The following is a 10,890-nucleotide window of genomic DNA, read 5'->3' as shown; positions in this document are numbered from 1 at the left end:
GGCGCCCGTGTGTCTCTATGGCGGGTGACCTTACGGTCGCAAAGCAGCAGTTTCAATGGCTCTGAAATAGGCAACAAGCGGCCCTATTAGTTTACCAGTTATACTGCATAAAGTTCACAGAAACAGGAACAGAGAGATGCACACCTACCACTTTAATGCGAGCGGCACTCACAGAGTCCCGTCCACGCAGCGGCCCCCGGGAGGACGTTAATAACTGTAATAATACAAATACAAAGCCCAATGTTTAATCTGGTGAACACACGTCATTCCACGAAACCGGTACGATTTGAGGTCCCTCTAATCCTTTTAGCTGTATTTTATCTATTTGGTCACCAAAATTGATTTTTAAAAGCTTTTATCATTAATTGAAATGTTCCCTTTAATATTGTGTAAAACTTACATACATTTTATCTTAATTCCAGAAATTATCTTCAATTCTTTTAGTAGACACCACCTATTTTGTCCATTTTCTCATGTCCCCGATGGCTGCTAAGGAAAGTGGACTTGAGATATAACTACTAAAAATGTAAAATAATGCATAAATTATGCTATTCACATAAAACCAGCAATGTACTCTATTGCTGGTCATGTTTAGTATTTTAATAGATAGATGATTTATCATTAAAATCACATAATATAGCTCCGTCCCCCAATCGCACTCAACCCCGTTACAAAGTCATTCTCCTCTCTGTAAAAAGTATGAACTGCTCCTTTAGTGACATCAACAACATGCAATGGCATTCTACAAGTCTTCTGAGCAAGATGCTGCAGAAAGAGGACATTTCCCAACTTTTTACACCTATTTATAGTCATTTAAACTTTCATAGTGTGGTCGTAAAGCTTAACAACTCAACCCCGTTACATGAAATAAAGATAGAAAACAATCATTTGTGAAAAATATCTTTATTATTTCAACAATGTATCTGATTTCCTAATGTCATGCATGCCATGTGGTCTCTTCTTAATCACCACAGGTAGAGTAATTGCCATCTTGAGTAAAAAATCTCAACCCCGTTACACTCAACCCCGTTATCAATGTCAACCCTGTTAAATGGATTATTCCATATAAAAATATTAATTTAATGCCTGAGATGGGAAAATATGTTTTTCTGCATGTTAAATATGTCCTTAATGGTGTGGGCTATTCAGAAAAGTAATTCATTTCGATCAAATTTTCCCGAAAAAAATTTCCAAATCGTACCGGTTTCGTGGAATGACTCGAGAGGGAGGAATGCGTGTGGCACTAGATCTCCGCACCATAGAGCAGGAAGCTCCCGACAGAGCGTTTGTAGCATCACAGCTAAAAAGACAACACCCAGTCACGGTCAAGTTCAAGTTCACTATGCAATGTACAAAAGGTATTTACTTTAACAGCAAAACCTGGGAACGTACCTTCTCTGAGCAAATGAATGTGTAGCTGGAGCCCATCAGGCCAGCATGAGCTGGAGGGCACCTTCAGTGTGCCCCACCAGTGAGAGGAGACAACCATCTAACTCACAGCTGAAGACCATGCTGCTTAAATACTGGTTTCAATCAGGCAACTAACAAGGGGGAGGAGGATGGGCAATGGGAACCGACGCCCATACTGCTACACATGGAGTAATTACATTGATTGGTTGTTGAAGTGTTTAAAATGTAAGGAAGGATACATCGGCCTATAGCAGATATGAGAAATTGAAGACAAATGTGAGTACAGTACATACCTGTGACGTAGGGTCTTTACTTTTCAACAGGTCTGGGCACTCTTCAGGACGGTGTCCTCAGTGGCCGCAGACATGTGGATGGATTGAGCAGTATTCCTCTTTCTACTGCAGCCTGAAGACTCTTCACCCCTCCTGAAGGCATTGTCCTGTACTCATGTGCAATGTGGGGATGAGCACTGCTTCCTGGTTGTCACACTTGGGAGTGCTTCATTGTCTCCCTGATGATCTGATAAACGTGGCACTCTGCTGCTACCTGCTGAGCACCATACCAGAGTTGCTCGCAATCAAATATGTTGCACAACATTTCGGCCCTCTGTGCATATGCATCCTGTTCGACTCCCTTTGTGGCAATAGTCTTCACTAAATGAAACATTTTACTCCTGTGTTCTTCTCTGTTGACATAACTACAAAAGGTCCGACTGTCACAGAATGCACAGCTGAGACATTGACAAAATGAATCAAAGGCACAAGTATTGGTCACACCAATATCTGTTTTTCCAACTTTAACAGGCTGTTTATGGTTACCATTTATTAGCAGACCAATCTTCATTTTTTTCATGTAACCAGAGGGGAACTCCAATGTCGGCAAACCCTTTCCTAAGTGTGGAGAGGCCGTGCCCTAAGGGGTGAGGTATGTGGTAGTTATTAGTCAAGATCCAACAGAGTAATTCCGAGAGAGAATCAAACAATTTTGGGCTACTTTTGGAACCAAAAGTTAATCTGACCGTAAAACAGAAGGAGCCCTTCCACGAAACTCAGAATAAAGGCCAAAAATCTGGACGTAATGGCAAAACCTTAAAGGCATACGTGATGTCTGCCTTAGACAACATGGCTCCGAGACCGGCGAGGTGGATAAAATTTATTGCGTGAGTAACAGTTGAGTACTTCATGGAGAAATCATGCCTGGGGATTAAACTGTTTATGCTTGGAATGTCGGAGTTGTGAGGAGAGGAGAGGTCCAAGATGAGGCGCTTCATGCCGGAGTATTTTCTTGTTGCCACTCCGATGGGGCTTATCCTGAAGACCGGAAAAGGTGGCTTGTCGAAGGGCCCCATCATGAACCCCTCCTCTACCTCCTTGGCCAGGAGTGTGTCAACTGCTTCGGGGTCATTGATGGCGGACTGGAGGTTATGGCAAATGTGGGAGGTGGAAGGTGTGATGACTAACCCGGGGTGGAAACCATGAGAAAATCCGTTGATGAGGAATTTGAAGAAATGGCCGGTCGGGATGGTTGCGGAGAGCGTTGACGTAGGCTGGGATGATGATGGGTGTCTTGAGGAAATTGCCTAGTCATGAAGATGAAGTGGGGTTGTGGGGGCAGCAGGAGCGAAAGTGGGCTCCCCCGCAGAATGAACATACATGTAGGAAACGGCAAGCTGACAATGAACAGCCACGTTGATTATAATTGTTGCAGAGTTGTCTGCCTGCCTGGAAGAGGAGAGGTCTTCCCTTGCAATCGTTTGCGTTAGATGGCTCAATAATGCGGTTTGAGGCTAACTTGGGGATTAACGGAGGGGGAGGAGTTGCGGATCGAGGGCGAGGAAATTTAGTTGGAGATGATGAGACGAAGTTGGTGGGTTTATTGGGGGGCGGGGCTTCTGAACCGCCGTGGTGCAGGCGGTGGCTGGGTGGGAAGGCGCTCCGCACAGGTTTGCGGACACGGAAGCCCTGGCCGCGAACACTCTGCAGTATAGGTCACGGTCCAGGGCTCCCCAATAGGTGTTTTCGTTGAACTGCTGCAACCTGGCGGAGGCTTGGGTAGCGAATAAGACATGATAATTATAGAACCCGTACCGCCAAACCGAATGGCCAGTACAATGGACAGGTATTGGTCCAGTTCGGCCCGGCGACCGGGGTAAATGACATCCCTAAACAGGGAAAATGCATAGAAGAACTCCGTAGGAGTGAGATCACAGGAACAAAATGGTAGGGGCTGGCGGAGCTGGGCAAGGAAACCACGTGATTGACGTGATTGTGTGTGGTAGAGATCAGGTAGAGAGGGAGGTAGAGACTCAGTTCCCCCTGCTCAAGTGGTTTGCTCCGTACGTCAACGTAACTAGTTCAAAGAAAGGTGGCGGGATTTACATTGATAGAAGGTGGGAAAAAACGAAAATGTCTGGAGGCAGATTCAGGGAAATGTTTAAAAATAACTAAGACGTTTACCCAGCAGCAGCCTGCTTTTAATGTCAGCGTAACAATCCATATAAAAGCCAAACACAATTAAATCGTTAATCGCAATTATTTGGGTGACAATTAATCGTCATGTAAAATGTCATGATCGTTACTGCCCTAACTGCAACTAGGCTACTTTTTTTTCTAGGACCACAACAAAGTGTCAGTTTTGTGGACATTTCTGAACATATCAACACAATATATGAAGCATATTTGTTTTTATAAAATATTTTTAAACATTTGGTGTCACACATTTTTTATTTAGCATGCGTTTTTCAAGAAAAAGTTGACTATAGCTCCTTTAAATCTTATTATCGTTGCATGCATGAATGAATATGTAATCTATCTTATAGGATCTTGTTGTCACAAGAACTTGAGACAGTTTCCATTTGCACTGCATGAAGATGTTTATTACACCACCCGAACATTTATTTTCTGTTTATTAAAGACCTGAACAAAGATGCAAAAAATGTCTGATCAGAATATAGAGCTTTTAACGTTATAAGCAAACAAATATTAAGTATTTGTTTTCAATGGTGTGAATGTATTTTGAGTCCAGGTTCTGTATATTTTACTGTTTTACTTAAGATTCTCCTTTCTCTCAGTGTTTTGTATTTCCCTGCTGATGCTGCACAAGAATAATCAATAAATGAAGGGACTTTACATTAAATGTTGACTCCAGCTCTTTAGCATGATGGTACACTGTAGTAGTAGTTTTATTTTGGTCACTGGGCAACACAATGCATTTTCCTTATCTTTCATAGATTAAAAAAAACCTCATGATGTTGACTTCCATTATTCTAAATAGAGGTGTACCTAACCTAAACCCTATAACCCTAACCTCAGTGGGGGTATTTCTGAATACATGGGTTGCATTTGTAGTCCAAAACCGGCCATATTGAGGACCAACACAGGTGTTCAATTTGTCTGATTGGCATAGAACCAATGTTCTAATTCTACTTCTACAAAACACCTGTTGGTCCTCAAAATGGCTGGTCTAGGACTACAAATGCAACCCAGTGTTTCTAAGTAGGGGTGTTTCTGAATAGAGGTCTGCCCCTGATGTGATGTGATCTTGATTTCCACTGTAGCAAATTAATCCATCAAAAGGAAAAAAGAAAAAGCTAACTTATTTAAAAAATATATTATTTTATAATAATTGTATAATAGTCAAGCACCGGACCCATCAAATGGCATGAAACTATATTTAGTCCGGAGGATAATGACCAGATTTTAGGTGAATCGTTCACTTTTTCATACAAGCGTGAAAATTGGTACACTTGTACAGTTTGGGGCCCTGAACATTGTCAGATATGGAGCCATCACAAAAACGACCCCTGATGGCCATTTTAATATCCGCCATTACCAGATAATATATTTTGTTCTTATCTCCTGAGCCATATATCATAATACAGAATATGTGATGTCTACACCCATGTTTTGATGGTCAAGGATACCATTGATAATGTGTACAACATCATAAACTCTCCAGCTGAATAGTTAATGGTCATATATATTCATGGCGGAGGGGTCAACCGTGATACAACTGGATACGCAAATGACATCTACAAGTTGGACACCACCATAATGGTCTGGGCTTTAACGCCAGAGGCCCTTGAGAAAACACATGGTGATGTCATCCAATGGGAAAACCTTGAAATAACACAGAGCGATGTCATTAACTGGGTGATGACATCACCCAGTTCACATCCCAGGCCATAAATAAGGGCCACCAGAGGGGCCTTCTATGCCCGGAGCCAATCCGATGGGCATAAACGGGCAGTCGGGCACATGTCCAAAATCTTGAGGATTGGCGGATTGGTGAGCTTCACATGACATTTCAGCCAACCAGACTATGGGCCAGTCTCAAGAATTTGTCAAGCTTCACGTGACATCATAATATCTTACTATAAAACTGTGTGTCCTGCAGACACTCATGCGGTTTCCGCATAAGTGTTCGAAAACGTTCATGGGGATCGGTGGATTGGTGAGCCTCACATGACATTTCAGCTAACCAGACTATAAAAGGGCCTGATGGATGCGTCTGTGTAAATCGGTGTTGTTAGGAATGATGTCAACGGTTTGTGTTTTGCGACATCAAAGACCAGATCTCTGGTCAGCCTAAATAAGATGTGACGCAGTTTTTAAACATTGCATTGGGCATCTGGGTATGACCAAGAGAGATCTTTGAAAGAGTGACATAGCGATATGTAGAGAATTCAGAAGGAGACAAAGATTGACAGAGAATATATCAAAACCAAATCTTTCCACCTCGCAATTGACAAAGAAACGCCTTCCAATTAACAGTGCAAGTAGTTTCCATACGCACATCTCAGATTCTCCTCCATGAAGACATGAAGACATGAAGACATCAGGAGCCACAACAACCTCTACTGTCAAAATGATGAGAAATGGACAGCTCCCCTCATCTTCCTTTGTAACCAGTCTGAAACGAGGAGACACAGACCATCTAAGATCTTGTGAGGACTTCATCTCAGCCAGGAGAAGTACAGAAACATCTGATAACTTACACAGGAAGGAGAAGAGCTTCATTGAGGTATCGACTCTGAAGAAACACCAGCATGTCCGCAGTGGAGAAAAACCCTTCCACTGTGAACAATGTGACAAGGGTTTTAATCAGCTAGGTCACTTGAAGTCACACCAACGGACCCACACTGGAGAAAAACCCTTTGTGTGTAAACAGTGTGACAAGGGTTTTAATCAGCTAGGTCACCTGAAGTCACACCAGCGTACCCACACTGGAGAAAAACCCTTTGTGTGTAAACAGTGTGACAAGGGTTTTAATCAGCTAGGTCACCTGAAGTCACACCAGCGTACCCACACTGGAGAAAAACCCTTTGTGTGTAAACAGTGTGACAAGGGTTTCAGTGAGTTAGGTACTCTGAAGACACACCAGCGTGTCCATACTGGAGAAAAACCCTTTGTGTGTAAACAGTGTGACAAGGGTTTTAATGACCTAGGTCACTTGAAGACACACCAGCGTACCCACACTGGAGAAAAACCCTTTGTGTGTAAACAGTGTGACAAGAGTTTCAGTAGGCTAGACAACCTGAATACACACCAGCGTACCCACACTGGAGAAAAACCCTTTGTGTGTAAACAGTGTGACAAGGGTTTCAGTGAGTTAGGTACTCTGAAGACACACCAGCGTGTCCATACTGGAGAAAAACCCTTTGTGTGTAAACAGTGTGACAAGGGTTTTAATCAGCTAGGTCACTTAAAGACACACCAGCGTACCCACACTGGAGAAAAACCCTTTGTGTGTAAACAGTGTGACAAGGGTTTCAGTAAGCTAGGAAACCTGAAGACACACCAGCGTACCCACACTGGAGAAAAACCCTTTGTGTGTAAACAGTGTGACAAGGGTTTCAGTAAGCTAGACAATCTGAAGACACACCAGCGTGTCCACAGTGGAGAGAAATCACACCCAATGTGAAGTGAGCGGTTGTCGTGCTTGCATAACGTCTTCAGACTAGGATATAAGTCTAGGATGTACAGGCTACACACACACACATTGCTATGGCAAAACGCTGAGGAGAAATGGCTACAGACACACGCACAGCCACTCTATGGAGCTGTTTACCACCGCTCAAAACCCTTTGTGTGTAAACAGTGTAACAAGGGTTTCAGTGAGTTAGGTACCCTGAAGGCGCCGTACAGACATTTGCGTGAAACATCTTCTCCGTATCGTCTGAGAATGGCCACTGGGGGCGCCGTACTAATGCATTGTCAATGGAAGGTTGTTTGGTGTTTAGTCGTTGCCGTGTCTCTTGGCCAAAAGACAGGCTGTGGTTGAGCTAGAGACACGGCAACGACAAAACACCAAACAACCTTCCATTGACAATGCATTAGTACGGCGCCCCCAGTGGCCATTCTCGGACGATACGGAGAAGATGTTTCACGCATATGTATGAGTCCAGCCTAAGACACACCAGCGTACCCACACTGGAGAAAAACCCTTTGTGTGTAAACAGTGTGACAAGGTGTAGAGCCCTTTACCTGTAGCTGCTCTAACGCGAGGGGCAACGATGGTTTAACAACACTCTGAGATTGACATATTGACATGATGTCATTTCTAGTAAATCTGGATAAAATAAAATAAAAAGTCCATATATGGGCATTCCCAGGAACAAAATCCCTTTATGCCCATAAATGGAAATTTCTTATGTCATAAATCCCAGGCCCTGACTGGCCCAAGAGCCTGCTTTACTTTGATTTACACCCTACCTTCCCCAAAAACATTAACTCATTTCCTGCGATCCCCGTCGAAACTGAAGATTTCCTGCTGTACCTCTCTGCGATGCCCGAGGAGCCCGAAGATTTAATTAGCTTTAATCATTATGAAACGATTAAAAGTATGGTTGCTGTATATAGCCGCTTTGAAGACTTTAGGCCCGCCCCCTAACTGTATCCGGTCGTATTTCCCGTTTGGACCGGATCTAGGTTTCCATATCCGGTCTGACGTCCAATCGCAGCTCCGTTCGCATAGCTTTTCATTGTAAACAAGTGAGCTGACTGCAGGGCCATAGAATGGTCTGTTTTCCTCAAGTTTTTTTTTATTTTGTAGCTGTTTGATTCCTCTACCCGCCTGGCATATGATCCGCGCACATATCGTCTGCTATGTGCGCGAACGTGCCCACGTGTTACCATAGCGCACAGCTGGCTGTCTCCAATGTTTTTTCATGTAAACACTGCGGATAAGCAGGGATACAGTCTCGCAACGGATATGTCTATTTCAATGTCTGAGTTTTTTTTTATTTGAAAGCTGTCACTGAGTCTACACGTCTACGAGATGAGTCGCGCACAGATCGTGCACGATGCGTGCGCGTGCCCACGTTAAAAGGTAAGGACAATTTGGCAGCTGCTTAGTACAGCTATGTTTAAAATGGCAGCAAAATTGTTAATATTAAGTCCATATATGTATATGGATATATATTAATAAAGGATAAAATAAATAAAATGTCCATATACACATACAGTATGGGCATTCCCAGATGATTCCATGTTAGGATACCCCTTTATGCCCCTATATGGATGGAGATCCCCAGGAATCAAACCCAGGCCCTAACTCGCCATGGCCGTGCTTGGCTTTCCGAATTAACTCATTCATTGCCTTTTCAAAATGGCCCCCAAGTTCCTAAATTTCTAGTGCATGGATCAATGTTTAGTGCACGGATCGTGCACGCCTATGCCTAGATCATGCACCATATGTGTAGTACTTTTTCACAGCTTTCAAACAAAATAATCTGCTTGAAAGTTCAGGCATTCATGAGATAGAAGCCTTCAAAGTCTTCAAATGTAAACAAACATGGCTGCCATTTTGAAAGATGTGTTTGTTATGGGGCTAAACATGCAATTTCGCGATTGCGATCATGCCAAATACATTTTAGGCATTTTTGAAAGAACTTTTTGAAAAGAAATAATTTTTGGATTTTTTTTCCTTTTTTTTTTACGGGAAAACTCGGGAAACTGGGGCCATGGCAGTCTGGGGGTACTGTAATAACTCAGGAAACTCGGGCCTTGCAGTCAATGAGTGTTAACATACGTTGTATGCCCATATATGGAGATCCCTGTCCCAATGTCATCAATATTAAGGACATATCTGGGAATGCCCATATTTGATAATGCCCATATATGGGCATGTTAATTTGACATAACATTGTTGACTATCATGCAGGGGTCTCCATATATGGGTAACTGGTCTGATGTACATCACAGGCCAGATGGCCAAGAATTGCTGGTAACACTTTACTATAAGGTACAAAGTAATACACTCAGTTAATGCTTAACTAACACTTTATTCCTGATTAACTAATAAATCAGTTAATCATGAATTCATCATAAAAAATCATCAAGTAATGTTGGAATAGCTATTATTTAACTAACTTAATCTATCAGTAGTTAAGACTATGTTAGTTAATAGTTAGTTAACATCAACCATATTATGGATGGTTTGTAGATCTGTTTTTTCTGGTCAATTCTATGCCCAGGATGAGTGCTTCATAGGCGGGTAGGATTAGTGTGTTGACCCGGTGATACTGGTTGGTCTAAAACTTCCAGGGGTCTCTCATATTGGACCAGAAAAGACAGATCTACAAACCATCCATAATATGGTTGACTAACTATTAACTAACATAGTCTTAACTACTGATAGATTAAGTTAGTTAAGTAATAGCTATTCCAACATTACTTGATGATTTTTCATGATGAATTCATGATTAACTGATGTATTAGTTAATGAGGAATAAAGTGTTAGTTAAGCATTAACTGAGTGTATTACTTTGTACCTTATAGTAAAGTGTTACCGAATTGCTAGTTCACAAAAAAAAAGGAAGAGGAGAGCAAACGTCACTGTATTTTTTTCAAAGGCTGCAGATGGAATCATATTTCATCTGCATAGCATCCATGTCTTTTATGGATTCTTCTGTTGCAGTTGTTTCTTATATATGCCTTCATGTTATGAAGTCATTATTTACATTTCTCTGATTGGCAAATGCCACCCAGCAAGCTTGGTCCTGAGTTATTCACAAAAAAGGAAGAGGAGAGAATACCCCCAAAGGATGCACTGGTGCAACACCTCAAAAGAGCAGTATACCAAGGAGTACAGTGTTGGGGACAAGCATTTGAGGTGGCACCAGAAATGCCATTGTGATCAATTCTTCCACAGGCAAGCCAATCTCTCCTTCAGCTCTTAAGTTGTGGCCGCAAGAAAGGCTCCAGGGGCATTACAAATGCAAAAAAAAAAAAAAAAAAAAAAAAAAGAAAGAAAAGAAAGAAACTCCTAATAGTGCACACACAGCATAGTGTCAATGTGGAGGAGGCTGTGAAGGAGATAGTGAAGATTGAAGAATAGATTCATCATCATCAACAACAACAACAACAACAACAACAACAACGACAACAATCAATCAACCAGTCAAACAAAAAACATGAAATATATGTGCTTAAGAAATACATAACAAGACAATGAAACCAAATGTATTCAACAGAGGCA

The sequence above is a fragment of the Nannobrachium achirus genome (genome assembly GCF_963921795.1).
Source record: "Nannobrachium achirus genome assembly, chromosome: 12".
Lineage (NCBI taxonomy): Eukaryota > Metazoa > Chordata > Actinopteri > Myctophiformes > Myctophidae > Nannobrachium > Nannobrachium achirus.
The sequence above is the reverse complement of the archived record's forward strand: the minus strand, read 5'-3'. Positions refer to the sequence as shown.